This window comes from Ovis aries, chromosome 5 (genome assembly GCF_016772045.2).
Source record: "Ovis aries strain OAR_USU_Benz2616 breed Rambouillet chromosome 5, ARS-UI_Ramb_v3.0, whole genome shotgun sequence".
Taxonomy (NCBI): Eukaryota; Metazoa; Chordata; class Mammalia; order Artiodactyla; family Bovidae; genus Ovis; species Ovis aries.
The window spans coordinates 26,997,251-27,011,717 of NC_056058.1; the positions used below are offsets into that span (position 1 = coordinate 26,997,251).

Consider the following 14,467-nt stretch of genomic DNA (forward strand, 5'->3'; position numbering starts at 1 on the left):
GGGATTTTTTTTTTTTTTTTTTAAAGAAAGCCAAGAAAATGGAAAACAAATAGTGCATCCACCAGAACCTTACTTTAGGTAGAGTGTTGAAGGGCACCCTTTCTTAGGAGTGATCTGAATGGTAGGCAGGAGGCAGTCAGGTGGACAGGGCACTCCACATAGGGCGGAGGGGGAACCCTGGTGCATTTGTGGTCCTGAAAGGAGGCCAGCAGGAGTGAGGACCTGTGAGGTGGGGACGTGAGGCTTATGAAGAAGTTGGAGGGAAATGCAGGGCCCCAGAGTGTACCGTGAGAACATTAGACTTTTTGTCTAACTGCAGTGGTATGCCTTTGTTGGTTTTTAAATTTCAGAATGATACGATCTTCCCCTTTTTAATATGCTTGTCCCTCCACGGTTGAAAGCATCTCTTTTGGCCCCTTTGGTCTTTGCCCATTTCTGTTTCACTCTAACCTTATAAAAACCTAAGTATAGGAATGAGATGACTAGGCAATTTCACCTAACTCCTGATTTATGCACTCCTGAATGCACACCATGCCTTGACTAACCTGTTGATTCTTTTCCTAGATTAAAAGAAGTAAGGATGAAGATTAAGGAGTTAGAAAATGACTGGTTCCTTACCCCCACTAGTCCCCTTAGGAATCCTGCTGGCAGATCATGCAGGCAAGATGAAAACTGAAGAGTTAGTGCACACAGTGGAGAATGATGCAGAATCCAACCTCATGCCCTAATGATTCACTGAGATTCTTCCCCCTTTTTCCCTTTAAAAGCTGTCATGGCTGAGCAGAATGCTCAGAGTTGGTCTTGGGACATGAATCCACCTTCCCCCAAGACTACTAGCTTTGCTGATTGAAGCATCTTTCCTTTCTACTGACACTTGCCTCTCAATTATTGGGTTTTGAGTGGCTAACAGATGAACCTGAGTTGAGTAACATGGTGAGTGGCTCAGAGGTAGAAAAAGTGAGGTTAAATCAGTTAGGAGGCTGTACACAACACCGAAATGGTGGTAGAGTATATGAAGAGAAGTGGGGGTTCCAAATATCCTTTAGAACTGGAGTTAATTGGACTTACTGATGACTGAGAATGAGGGGATTTAGGGAAAAGACTAATTGATGAAACTTTTAAGAGTTTCTGAGGAGAAGATACTATAATGTATTGCTTAAAAGCATTGGCCCTTGGGCTAGAATGCCTGGCTCCTAATCTCATTTAAGATTCTTATTAGCTATTTGACCTTAGCAAAGTTAACCTCTCTGTGCCTTGGTTTTGTCCTCTATAAAATAGGAATAATAAAAATATCTATTCCATAGGAATGCTATGAGCATTAAAGGAGGTTAAGCAGTAGATGGCTTTCTTACTGGCACTTAGCATGCATTGAACACACACCAGCTTTTGTTATTACTGAAATAGGAAGACCTATTAGAGGAGCTGGAAAAAGTTTTGGTGGGAAACTGTCAAGAGTTCTGTTACTGACATAGTTTAAATTGCCCATTGGAAATACAAGTACAGACATAAGTTAGACAGTTAGAATCACAAGTCTGGAACTCAGAGGAGAAGTTTCAACTAAATACATCAACTTGCAAGTCATCAGCAATAGATGATTTTGAAACACATGTAGATAAGTATCATCTGGGAAGGGAGACAAGATCCAGGGCTGATCCTCAAGGTCAGCCATAGGAGGAGAAATCAGGAAAAAAGACTGAGAAGAAGCATGTGATATGATAGGAGGGAAACTCTGAGAGAATATAAGACCAACAAAGGCAAGCATGGGGGAGAAAACATCAGTATTTGGAGTACTACGGAAAGGTCTGGTAAGGCATCCATTGGGTTTGGTGAAATAGAATGCCATGGCTACCTCAGTGAGGATAGTTTTGGTGGGAGTGAGGGGAGGAGGACAGGGTGGGGTCTTGGGAATGTGCTAGGATGAGGAAGTGGCGTTAGCACTTGTAGACCACCCTTGAGAGGGTTTACTGGGAAGGACTGTAGAGGGATTGGGCAGACATGTGGGGAGAAGATGTTTGGTTTTGTTTTCTTTCAACGAGTGAGCCACTTCAGTGGGGGGGGATTTCCCATCTGAAAGTGGGAGGTTGATGATGCAGGAGAAGTAGAAGGTGACTTTAGGAGAGAAATCCTGGAGAAGTGATAAGATAGGAGAATAGAGAGGTTGGCTTTTAGTGAGAGGAGGTCTTCAGTGGTCAGGAAGAAAGCAGAGCAGAGTCGGAATGTGGGCTAGGTGTGGTAAGATGAAGGATTTGTGTTTCATTTCTGTTTCGTTTTTTTGTTTGTTTTCTTAAAGCCTGGAACTTGCTTTGTTCATTCGACGGTGTGTTTATTAATTTGTCCATGTTAATGGGTGTAGATTCTGTTCATCCCCTTTCACTGCTATACTACATTCCATAATGTTAATATACCATAATGCATTCATTTCTTCTCCAAGTTATGGACATCTGATTTTTTACAATTAAAAACAGTGCTTTGTGAATATCCCTGCACCAGTGGCTTTGTTACATTTCTGTTTTCTTAATGAAGTATGCACTAAAGCTGTCGGCTGAGAGGGAGGGCCAAGGAAGTGTGGGATGCTGGAGGCAAGAAGAGGTTCGGAGACCCCATCTGAGGTTTGAAATCCTGAACTGAAAATCTGACCACTGCATTTAATTGCATGATCTTCTTTGGCTGTATTCAGTTGCTGGAAATCTTCTTAAACTATTAAATTTAATGATATTCTCGTAAACTTTAAGCTTAGGGATTGAATTAGAAGACTGTTAGTCTCATGGTGGTAGTTGCATTAATGGAAGCTCTTCTTAAAATTTAAGGAAGAACTGATTATCCTTTGGTCCTATTAGACTGCTGCTGTTCTAGCCAGCTGCAAAATGAAATAGACACCAAGTGGGGACTGGAGACAAAGTTGGCTGCGATTTATTCTGAGCAAGTAGAAGACTGGGCCCACAGGCCTTTGCATGATAAGGTAGCCTGCTGAGGAGACTGTGCTTCCAGCAACTGTCATAGACATGCTCCCACAGTTCCTAAGCAGGCCAACATTTTTGTTGCTGTATATAACTGAAGATGGCAAGTCGGTTATTTCCATACTATTTTTTTTTTTAACAGACTGAAAATCACAGTTAGTTGTGGCAAACTGATCAACATTATGTTTAGTTTTCTTGACATTTCCTAACCACGCCTAGTTTTGTGAGAATGTGTGTGAGGTATATCACGTATGCACATATCTGTGTGAGTGTGGGAGGGTAGAGGGTGGGTGGGTGAATGGCAGGTGCTTGTTTTTGCTTTGGGAAAACGAAAGCATCTGTTCCCAGAATCCAATTTTTCCACCTATGCACAAAAACAAATCCGGTTGGTTCTGAGAACAGCTGAGTGTTTCTATATATGTTATCTTCTCGGGTTACCCATTCAGGAAGCTTTTCTACACCAAGGCTGTGTAACCCTACTCTGAATATGTTCTCTTACTCTCTACGATGGCAGGCCTATGCAGGCTGCTGAGAACATTGTGCGGAGGGGCCTTTATTTGATCCAACAGCCATTATGAGACACACTTTGAAATGGGATCTGTCTGCACCTAAAATGGACCAGAGTGATGCTGTCTACCTCTGGGGAAATGTAGCATTTTACTTTGTGGAAGGACAGGGTTTCACAGAGAGGCTCTGTTGCTTAGACCAGCGTTTGCCAACCTGCAGGCTGAGGACTGGGTACCTCCTGTCAGATCAGCAATTGCTTTAGATTAGAAATGAAGTGCACTATACATGTAATACACTTGAATCATCCTGAAACTGTCCACCATCACCCAGTCGGTGGGAAAATTGTCTGCCATGAACTCGGTCCCTGGCGCCAAAAAGGTTGGAGACGGCTGGCTTAGACTTTCAATGACTTTAAATAGTAGCTAAAGTGAATTTTGTTTTGGAGACTTTTATCATAGGTATTGACAAAACTGGGCGCCCTGGTGGTGGGTTGTTAGTTATTTAGAGTATGAGGCCAGGGTTCATAATGCTCCTGAAATGTGACATTGTGTGTGCAGAGGGCTGTAAGAAGCACGTGTGGAGAAGCTTCTTCACTGGGACTCTTAGTCCATTTTGGCTGCTTCAGGAAAATAACACTGTGATTTGTAAACAGCAGAGACTTAATTCTCACAGTTCTGGAGCCTGGAGGTCCGATATCCGGGTGTCAACATGCTCAGGTGAGGGCCTTTTGCTCTGTCACAGACCTCTCCTTGTGTCCCCACATGGAAGAGGGGGCCAGGAGGCTCTGTGGGGTCTCTTTAATAAAAATAATTTATCCCATTCGCCATTTTACTATCCAGAGGCCCCACCTGCTAATACCATCACCTCTGAGTATTAGGATTTCAACATATGAATTTGGTGATGGGGGGAGGGGTGTGAGGAGCAGGGGATGCAAACGTTCAAGTCAGAGCAGGCTCTGGTCACCTGTGGAGAGAGAGAGCAAGAGAGAATCCAAATCCTTTCCCTTCCTCCCAGAAAAGCATTTTCTCTTGTTTTCGGTAACAACTAGCTGCCTTACACAGGAAACTATTTAATTGTTGTGAAAATCAGTAGACCTGGATTCATTACTTGGGTCCACCATTTAATAGCTATGAGACCTTGCTTGAGCTCAAATTCCACTTTTATGAAGTGTTGAAGGGTTGTTATAAGGCTCAAATGAGCTGAGTGGCCTGAGATATACGATTTGGGGCTGTCGCTTGAGTCTTTCAGTGCTTCTCAGAAACATCGCTTGTCTCTAGTCAGCCTGATCTTCTGCCTCCCTTACCAGCTTCTCTCCTCAAATGTCTAATCCTAGAAACTTCTATCCCATAAAATATCGAGTGAGAATTCCCCAAGTTTCTTAACTTTCTGTCCACAAAATGATCTTCATTTGGCCTCTCCTTAGCCCTCTCTGTGTCCCAGGGTATGAGCCAGGCCTGCCCTCTTACACATTCACATGTCTTTGCTTATATATCCCGATGATTCGCCATGTATCAACTTTTCAGCTTCACTGTCTCCTTCCTCTTACCAATTATCTAGCACAAGCCTCTTCTTATAAAATAGACCCTCTCTGGGATATGAGTTTCTTAATTTCTTAAACCAAAGATGTAGGGGCATTCTACACTCTTCTCTCTCTCATCTCCAAATTTGGTTAGTCAGTCAATGCTCAGTTTCTCTTTTCTCTCTTCACTCCTCTATCTCCTTTCTTAATTTGGGCCCTCGTCATCTCTATTGAATACCTTAGCAATCAGCTCTTAACCAGTCTGTCTGTCCTCTTCTCTTGCTGCCCTTAAATCCGCACTCCACACAACAGAGAGAAGGGGGATCAGGTGGTTTCCCAAAGCAGAGGTTCTCAGCCCGTGCGCTGGCGGGGCCAGCACCATTCACATCTCCTGAGACTTGTTACAAATGCAAATTATCTAGCCCCACTCCAGGCCTATTGGGTAGAAGAGCAAGGGGGTGGGCTTATCAATGTGTTTGATAAGCCTTCAGATGATTCTAATGATCTAAAGTGCATGCGTAGTCACTCAGTCGAGTCCAGCTCTTTGTGACCCCATGGACCGTAACCCACCAAGCTCCTCTGTCCATGGGATTTTCCAGGAAAAACACTGGAGTAAGTTGTCTTTTCCTTCTCCAGGGAATCTTCCCAACATAGAGATACAACCTGTGTCTCCTGCGTCTCCTGCATTGGCAGGTGGATTCTTTACCACTGAGACACCTGGGAAGCCCCAAAGTTTGAATGCCACTGTCTTCAAGGATAATCAAGGAGCTGTTAACCAAAGATGGCAAATGGACACTGGAAGGCAAAGCCATGTCTCCTGCCGTCTCAGCAAGGACCTCCTCGTTCCTTGTTGCGTCCCTAGATGCTAGCCCACGGCCAGGCGTGTGGTTTCTCCAGTGACTTCTGAGTGTGTTCTCTGCTCGGCTGTCACACACCAGGTTAGTTTCTTTCTTAGTTTCCTTCACTCAGTTTTAGAGGTTTGCTTTTGCTTGGAAGCAGTCGACTATGGACTTCTGAGAACAAATGACTTGTTGCCTAGGGGGCTGAGTCGTCTCCCTAAAGCTTTATGACAGCGCAGGTCCCTGGTACCGTGACCCTTGTGCCCCTGTCTCCTGTGGCTCTGTCCCTTGTCTTGGTTCATTCTGACCTCACCAGGGTGATGGCATTGGAGTGGGGCCTGCGGGCTAAGGATTTGGTAAGTGGAGAATGAGGGGAAGGATATTTCAGGCTGAAGGAATGTTATAAACAAAGACAAGAGGGATGGAATTACAAGACATGTTATGTGAGCGACAGAAGTCCAACAGTGGGGCTGAGAAGAAGAAACGAGACTGAAAAAGTCATTTGTCATCAGTCCTGAAGAGCCTACTCAGGAGTTTGGGCTTATTTCAGGAAACATGGAGTGTGTAAATAAGAGGCACAGTGTCAGAAGTGTTCTATCCCGTGTTTGTATCTCTAGACTGTTTTATTTCCTGGTCAAAGACAGGGAAAGGCAAGCAGTGTGTATCTAGCTGAAGAGTTTGATAAATCTGGGGAACCGAGGTAACAGCTGCATAGACATTAATACACTGGGAAACAGGAAGAGGTCCTCTCAGGCTGAGCTGTGGATGTCTGAGTGTTCTTTCCTTGCTTTCTGAGGTGTTGACACTGGCTATCCGGGTGTGGGAGTCTTCAGTGGTGACATATGAGCTCAGGGACTTCACTGGAGCCGAAGGCGGCCATGTGGTTGTAAAAAGGCACTATAAATGAGGCTGGTTGCTTCTTGAATACTGTGTCCCTCCTGCCCTCGCTTAACCACCTTCATATCTCTTACTCAGGGAATGATTCTGGTCTTCCAGAGTGACTGTTGTGACTGACTAAAGAAAGCGACCGTTCAGTTCCTAAGACATGACCATTTTGAATGGGCACTGAGACACTTTCCATCCATCGGGGAGCATTTTAACCTTCTTAAGTGGCTGAAAAGCTAACTATCCCTGATAGGTGATCAGCGTGATCCTCTGTCATTAATTTAGCCTCTGGCTCCTTTGATTTCAGAATGGTAACAGAACTTGATGGAGAAGGCCCTGCACCAGCCCACAGAGGAGCTTCCCAAGGCTGCCTCTGGTTAAAATAGATTTATTGGATCAGTTTAAAAGACTTGCTGCCCAGCCCGGGCTTAAAAGTCTAAGACAAAGATTTAACAAGGAGGAGAAACAGAAAAAGGTGGTGTGAGGGTTAAAAAAAAAAAAAAAGAATTAAGGTCAGTTTCATTGTTGTTATTGTTTCATTTCCCTTTATTCTCTGTTGGGTGATTAAAGGAAAAACCAAGTCATGCCTTGACTTCTACGGCAAGACATTTCTGCCTCAACTGATTAAAAAAAAGAGAGAGCTGGATGGTGGAAAGCCCCAGAAACACAGCTCCATCACTCCTCACAATTACTGTGTCTTATTGATAACTTGCAGCTCTCTCCAGCAAATGCCATCTTTGGAACAAAGCCTGTCACAGATCAGACTGAATCCATTAAAAAGCTTTGATTAACATGTCCCTGGGGTGTGCTGTGGAAACTTTTTACGCCAAATGACAGCCTATTGCTGTGGCTTCGGAATTGTCCTCCTGAAATACTCTTGTGTTTTAATCTAGTGCGTGGTTTAAATTAAAAAACGGCAATGACTTTGTGTGACCTAAATACGAGCCACTTCTATTCAGGATGGGATTTATCATTGGCTTGCAGATTAAGTGTTCAGAGAAGCCACAATTAACCTTACTGTGGGGTAGCTAATATTCATTATATATATATTATATGTAGGTTGTGTGTATAATCTCTTGTTCTTCCTTTTCTTCTTCAATGTGGCCCAGAGACAGGGTTGTAGTTAACGTGCTTAATCTAGTGGATACAGAGCTTTGTGTTCATCCTTAGTGGAAAACAATTTGTTTGTGTTGGAGGAACACAGTAATCACTCTCCCTGGTGCTTTTTTCTTTATTGGTTTCCGACATGGATGCTGTAACGAACAGCAACTTTTTGAAGTAAAGATAAAGCTGCTTTTCTAACTGTGGACTTGTTGGGGGTAGGGACCTGCCTGTTTCCACACAAATACCTCACTTTCATCCTAGGGGAAAATTCAATCTTGATCGACCCTGTCTGTATGGTGTGTGTGCGTGAGTGTGTATGTTTCTTTATTGTTACCGTATACTCACCTAAAATACAAGTGTTGAATGGTTACGTTTCAAAACTGTCATGAACTACGTTATTCAATAAAAAATGATTCTCTTAGATGCCATAAAAAGACACTGTGAAAGCTACCCACAGAAGGCAGGTACCTATTCTACTGCTTCCCTTCACGGAATCTTTTAAGTCTCTGAAATTGGTGGAAGACAAAAAGTGCTTTGATTGGCAAGATTCTCAGAAAGTAAACTTGGAAATGAAAAAGTATCACCTACAGAATGTAGGAGAGCTGGGGGCCCCTGTGCTGCCCACTTAGCTATATAAAGCTAGGCTTTTCTTTTCCACTACCCCAGGAATGAAGCCAAGCTCTCCTTTTAAGGCTAACATCTTACCGCTGACTGGGAACTCACAGCACCTCCATCTTTAATGTGGCAACACTGTGTAGTTTCAGAGGGAAATCTAGGATGAAGGAAAATTTTGATCATTTTTTAAAAGGATTTTCTAATTAATATGGGATGTATAGACATGTAGCGGCCTGCACTGTGAAGCAGAGAGCTCTGAGTCACTCAAGGACTGAAATAAGCTGGGTGATGAATATCAGGGAACGTTAGGAGGGGATGGTTTATGAGGCTGACAAGATTTGAATTTTTTTTTAATTGAAGTATAATTGACATGCAACATGACATTAGTTTCATGACATTAGTTTTGGCGCTCATATACTTGTGAAACAATCACCGCGATAAGTCTAGTCACTGTCACAATACAGAGGTACAAAATTTTGTGAAACGAACTTTTCAGATTTAATAGTAACTTTCCAATTTGCAACATGACATCAGTGAGGGTAGTCACTGTACTATACTTATATCACCATAACTTATTCATTTTGTAGCTGGAAGTTTGTACCTCTTGATCCTCTTCACCCATGCTGACCTCCTCTCTGGTAACCACCAACCTGTTCGCTGGACCTATGAGTTTTGTTTTTTAGATTCCACATGTAAGTGAAATCATGTGGAATTTGTCTCTGACTTACTTCATTTAGCATAGTATTTTCAAAGTCCATCCATGTTGTTGCAAATTTAAAAATTGATTTGATTTTTTATGGATAATTAACCTTCTGGGAGGGATTGGGGGCAGGAGGAGAAGGGGATGACAGAGGATGAGATGGCTGGATGGCATCACTGACTCAATGGACATGAATCTGAGTGAACTCCGGGAGCTGGTGATGGACAGGGAGGCCTGGCGTGCTGTGATTCATGGGGTCGCAAAGAGTCGGACACGACTGAGCGACTGAACTGCACTGAACCTTCTATTGTAAATATATATATATTATATATATATATCTTCTTTATCTATTCACCCATTGAGGGCACTTAGATTGTTTCCATATCCTGGTTATTGTAAATAATGCTGCAGTGAACACAGGGGTGAATATATATATATATATACACACACATATACACATATATATATATATATATTTTTTTTTTTTTTGAGTAAGTGTTTTTGTTTCCCTCAGTTAAGTATCCAGAAGTGGAATGCTGAATCATGGGGTAGTTTATTTGTTCAGGAACCTCCATGCTGTTTTCCACATTAGTGGTGGTACTAATTTACATTCCTACCAACAGTGCACGAGGGTTCCTTTCTCTCCACATCTTTGCCAACACTTGTTTCTTATCCTTTTGATAATAGCCATTATAAGAGGTGTAAGGTAATATTTTGCTGTGGCTTTGATTTGCATTTCCCTGATAATTAATGATGTTGAGCATCTTTTCATATGCCCATTGACCATTTGGGTGTCTTCTTTGGAAAAACGCCTATTTAGATCCTCTGCCCATTTTTTCATTGAATTGTTTTTTTGTGATTGAGTTATATGAATTCTTTATAATGTCGACCCTAGAACAACTCAGGGTGAGGTACCAGTCCTCCATGCAGTTGTAAATTGGCACATAATTTAAAGTCAACCCTTCACAGCCACAATTCCCCATCTGCACATTCAAACAACTGCCTATTCTGTAGTCCTGCAGAATGTATTGGTTGAAAAAACTCCATGGAAAAGTGGACCTGTGAAGTTCAAACCCATGTTGTTCAAGGGCCAACCATATATTTTGGATATTCTTCATTGAATATATGATTTGCAAATATCATCTCCCATTCAGTAGATTGCCTTTTTATTTTGCTGATGATTTCATTTCCTGTGGAGAGATCTTCAGTTTGATAAAGTCACACTTGTTTATTTTTGCTTTTGCTTCCATTGCGTTTGGAGTCAGCTCCAAAAAATAGATAGCTAGACTCATGTCAAGGAGCTTTCCAATTATGTTTTCTTATAGGAGTTTAATGGTCTCTGGTTTTATATTTCAGTCTTTAATCCATTTAAGTCTTTAATCCAAACTTTTGTGTATGGTGTAAGATAATGGTCCAGTTTCATTCTTTTGGATATGATTGTCCAGTTTTCTGAGACCATTTATTGAAGAGTCTGTTCTTTCCCCATTGCATATTCTTGTCTCCTTGGCTGTAGATAATTGACTATACAGGTGTGGGTTTCTTTCTGGGCCCTCTGTTCTGTTCCATTGATCTATGTGTCTGTTGTTTTGCCAGTACCATACTGTCTTGATTACTATACTTTGTAGTATAGTGTAAAATCAGGGCGCATGATCCCTCCAGCTTTGTTCTCCTTCCTCAAAATTGTTTTGGCTACACAGAATCTTTTGCGGTTCCATACAAATTTTAGAAATATTTGCTCCACTTCTGTAAAAAAAAAAAAATGCCATTTTTATTATGAATGGGTGTTGAATTTTGTCAAATACTTTTCAAAATGTATCTAGATCTTTGTGTGATTTTTTTTTTTTTTGTAGTCTTCATTTTGTTAATTCAAGGTATCATGTTGATTTTTTGGAATGTTGAACCATCCTTGCATCCCTGGAATAAATCCCACTTGATTGTGGTGTATGATCCTTTTATGTATTGTTGATTCAATTTGCTCATATTTTGTTGAGGATTTTTGTATCTATGTTCATCAGGAATATTAGCCTGTTATTTAATTTGGCAGCTGAGGTCCTTATCTGATTTTAGTATCAGGGAAATGTTAATGTCATAAAATGAGTTTCAGAGCATTTCCTCCTCTTCAGTTTTTTGGAAGAGTTTGAGAAGGATAGGTATTACATCTTTGAATGTTTTGTAGAATTCATCAGTGAAGCCATCTGGTCCTCAAGCTTGTATTTTCGGATTTGATTACTGATTCAATCTCTTTGCTAGTAATCGGTCTATTCAGACTTTCTATTTCTTCCTGACTCAGAAGATCATATGTTTCTAGGAATTTATTCAGTTCTTGGTTGTTCAATTTGTTGGCATAGAAGTGTTAGTCGTATTCTCTTAGGATCCTTGGTATTTCTTTAATATCAGTTGTAACTTCTCTTTAATTTCTGATCTTATTTATTTGTCTTCTCTCTTTTTTACTCAGGTCTAGATAAAAACATCAAAATTTTGTTTTTTGTTTTTTCAAAGAGAGCTCTTAGTTGATCTTTTCTATTTCTTTTTAGTCTCTATTTTATTTATTTTCATCCTGATTTTTATTGTTTCCTTCTTTCACCATTTGCTTTGTTTGTTCTTGTTTCTCTAGTACCTTTAGGTATAAAGTTAGATTATTTCAGATTTTTCTTGTTTCTTGAGGAAGGTCTGTATTGCTATAAACTTCACTCTTAGGACTGCTTTTGTTGCATCTAATACATTTTTTTATGGTGTTTTTTTTTTTCATTTGTTTCAAGGTATTTTTAAAATTTTCTGCTTTGATTTCTTAATTGACCAATGGTTGTTAAGTAGTATATTGCTTAATCTCCACATATTTGTAACTTTTCCAAGTTTTCCTTGTAACTGCTAGTTTCATACCATTATGGTCAGAAAAGATCATAAAAGATGCTTGATTATCCTTTCAATTTTCTTAAAATTTATTGAGACTTGTTTCATGGACTTGCATGTGATCTAGCCTGGAGAAAGTTTTATGTGCACTTTGAAAGAATGTGCATTCTGCTGTTTTGGGATGGAATGTTATGTAGATGTCTATTAAGTTTATCTGGTCTAATGTGTGGTTATAGGCCAATGCTTCCTTACTGATTTTCCTATCTGAATGCCATATCTATTGATGTAAGTGGGGTATTAAGCCCCTCATTATTTTGTAGTACTATATTACTATGTTTCTCATTTTAGATCTGTTAATATTTGCATTATATCCTAAGGTGCTCCCTTGTTGGTTGCATAGATAGTACAAATGTTACATCTTTTTTGCTGGATTGACCCTTTTATCATTATGCAATGCCCATCTATTTCTTTTCTTACAAATGTCATTTTAAAGTCTGTTTGTTTGATAAAAGTATAGCCACCCCAGAATTCTTTTGGCTTCTATTTGCATAAAATATCTTTCTCTATCGCTGCTCTTTCTTTCTATGTGTGTCCTTTTATCAGAAGTGAGTCTCTTATGCAGCATGCAGATGGTTCTTGTTTTTTATCCTTTGAGCCACTCCATGCTTTTATTGGACTATTAAGTTCATTTACATGTAAAGTAATTATCGATAGTTATATACTTATTGCCCATTTTGTTCATTGTTTCCTGGCTGTTTTGTAGTTCTTCTCTATTCCTTTATTCTCTTGTGTGTGTTTGTGTGCTTCATCTTCTATTTTGGCTGCGGTGGGTCTTCGTTGCTCGAGTTTTCTCTAGTTGTACCAAACAGGTTCTCTCTAGTTGTGGTATGCAAGCTTCTCATTCTGGTGGCTTCTCTTGTTGCAGAGCGTGGGCTCTAGAGCATGAGGGATTCATTAGTTGTGGCACGCAGGCTCAATAGTTGTGCCTTGGGGACTCTAGAGTTCAGTAGTTGTGGTACACAGGCTTAGTTGCCCCACAACATGTGGAATCTTCCTGTGCCCCCTGCATTGGCAGGCGAATTTTTAACCACTGGACCACCAGGGAAGTCCTGTCCCTTTATTCTTTGTTTTATTTATTTATTGACTGCTCTGAATCTTTGTTGCTACACATGGGCTTTCTCTAATTGTGGCAAGTGGAGCTACTCTCTCATTGTGGTGCATGATCTTCTCATTGTGGTGGCTTCTCTTGTTGCGGAGAACAGGCTCTAGGGCATGCAGGCTTTAGTATTTGTGGCACAGGGGCTGAGTAGTTGCAGCTCATGCTGTCTACAGTGTGGGCTCAATAGTTGTGGCAGCACATGCACTTAGATGCCTTGCAGCATGTGGAATCTTCCCGGACCAGGGATCAAACCCATGTCTGCTGCATTGATAGGCAGATTCTTAATCACTGGACCACCAGGGAAGTCCCTATCCCTTTATTCTTATCTTCTTTCTTCCCTTGTGTTTTGATGACTTTCTATAATGTTATACTTAGATTCCTTTTTCATTTTTTTGTATGTTTTCTGCTATAGGTTCTTGCTTTATGATTACCATGAGGCTCATGTATAATAGCCTATACACACACACACACGTACATGTACATGTCAGTCTATTTTAAGTTGATAGCAAGTTAAATTTGAATGTACTTAAAACTCTACATTTTTATATTTCCTCCCAAGTTTTATGTTTTTGATGTCACATTTTGCATCTTTTTATTTCGTATGTCCCTTAACTAGCTATTGTATTTCTAAATTTTTATTATTTTTTTGTCTTTTAACCTTCATACTAACTTTGTAAGTGATTAATTTACTACCTTTATTGTATGTTCAACTTTGCCAGTGAGATTTTTATCTTTTGAAGGTATATGTTTTCTTGTTACTAATTAGTATCTTAATCCGCTTATAGAAATTCTTGTAACATTTCTTATAAGGCCAGTTTAGTGGTAATGAACTCCTTTAGCTTTCATTTGTCTGGAGAGCTCTATTCCTCCTCCAGTTTCTAATGATAACCTTGCAGGGTAGAGTATTCTTGGTTTGAAGATTTTTTTTTCCCTTTTACCCCTTTAAATAAATCATGCTACTCCCTACTGGCTTGCAAAGTTTCTACTGAGAAATATGCTAATAGTATTCTGAGAGTTCTCTTCTATGGAGCAAGTTGTTTTTATCCTACTGCTTTGAAAATTCTTTGTTTAATTGTCGACAAGATTTTAATTATGTGACTTGGTGTGGGTCTCTTTGAATTCATAGTTTGGGACTCTCTGGGCCCCTTAGATCTGGATGTTTATTTCCTTCCCCAGGTTAGGAAAATTTTCAGCCATTATTTCTTCAAATAAGTTTTCTGCCTCATTCTCTTCACTCTTCTCTGGGACCCCTGTGATGCAAAAGTTACTCTGCTTGATATTGTCCCATAGGTCCCTTAAGAAATTTTCACTTTAAAAGTTTTTTTTTCTTTT

At 40.4% G+C, this 14,467-nt stretch overlaps 1 long non-coding RNA gene across 1 annotated transcript in view; it reads left to right on the top strand.

Moving 5' to 3' along the window:
• LOC132659814 (uncharacterized) overlaps positions 1-14,467 on the top strand; it is a 234,482-nt gene that overhangs the window by 145,628 nt on the left and 74,387 nt on the right. The gene's annotated exons all lie outside the window — the stretch shown is intronic.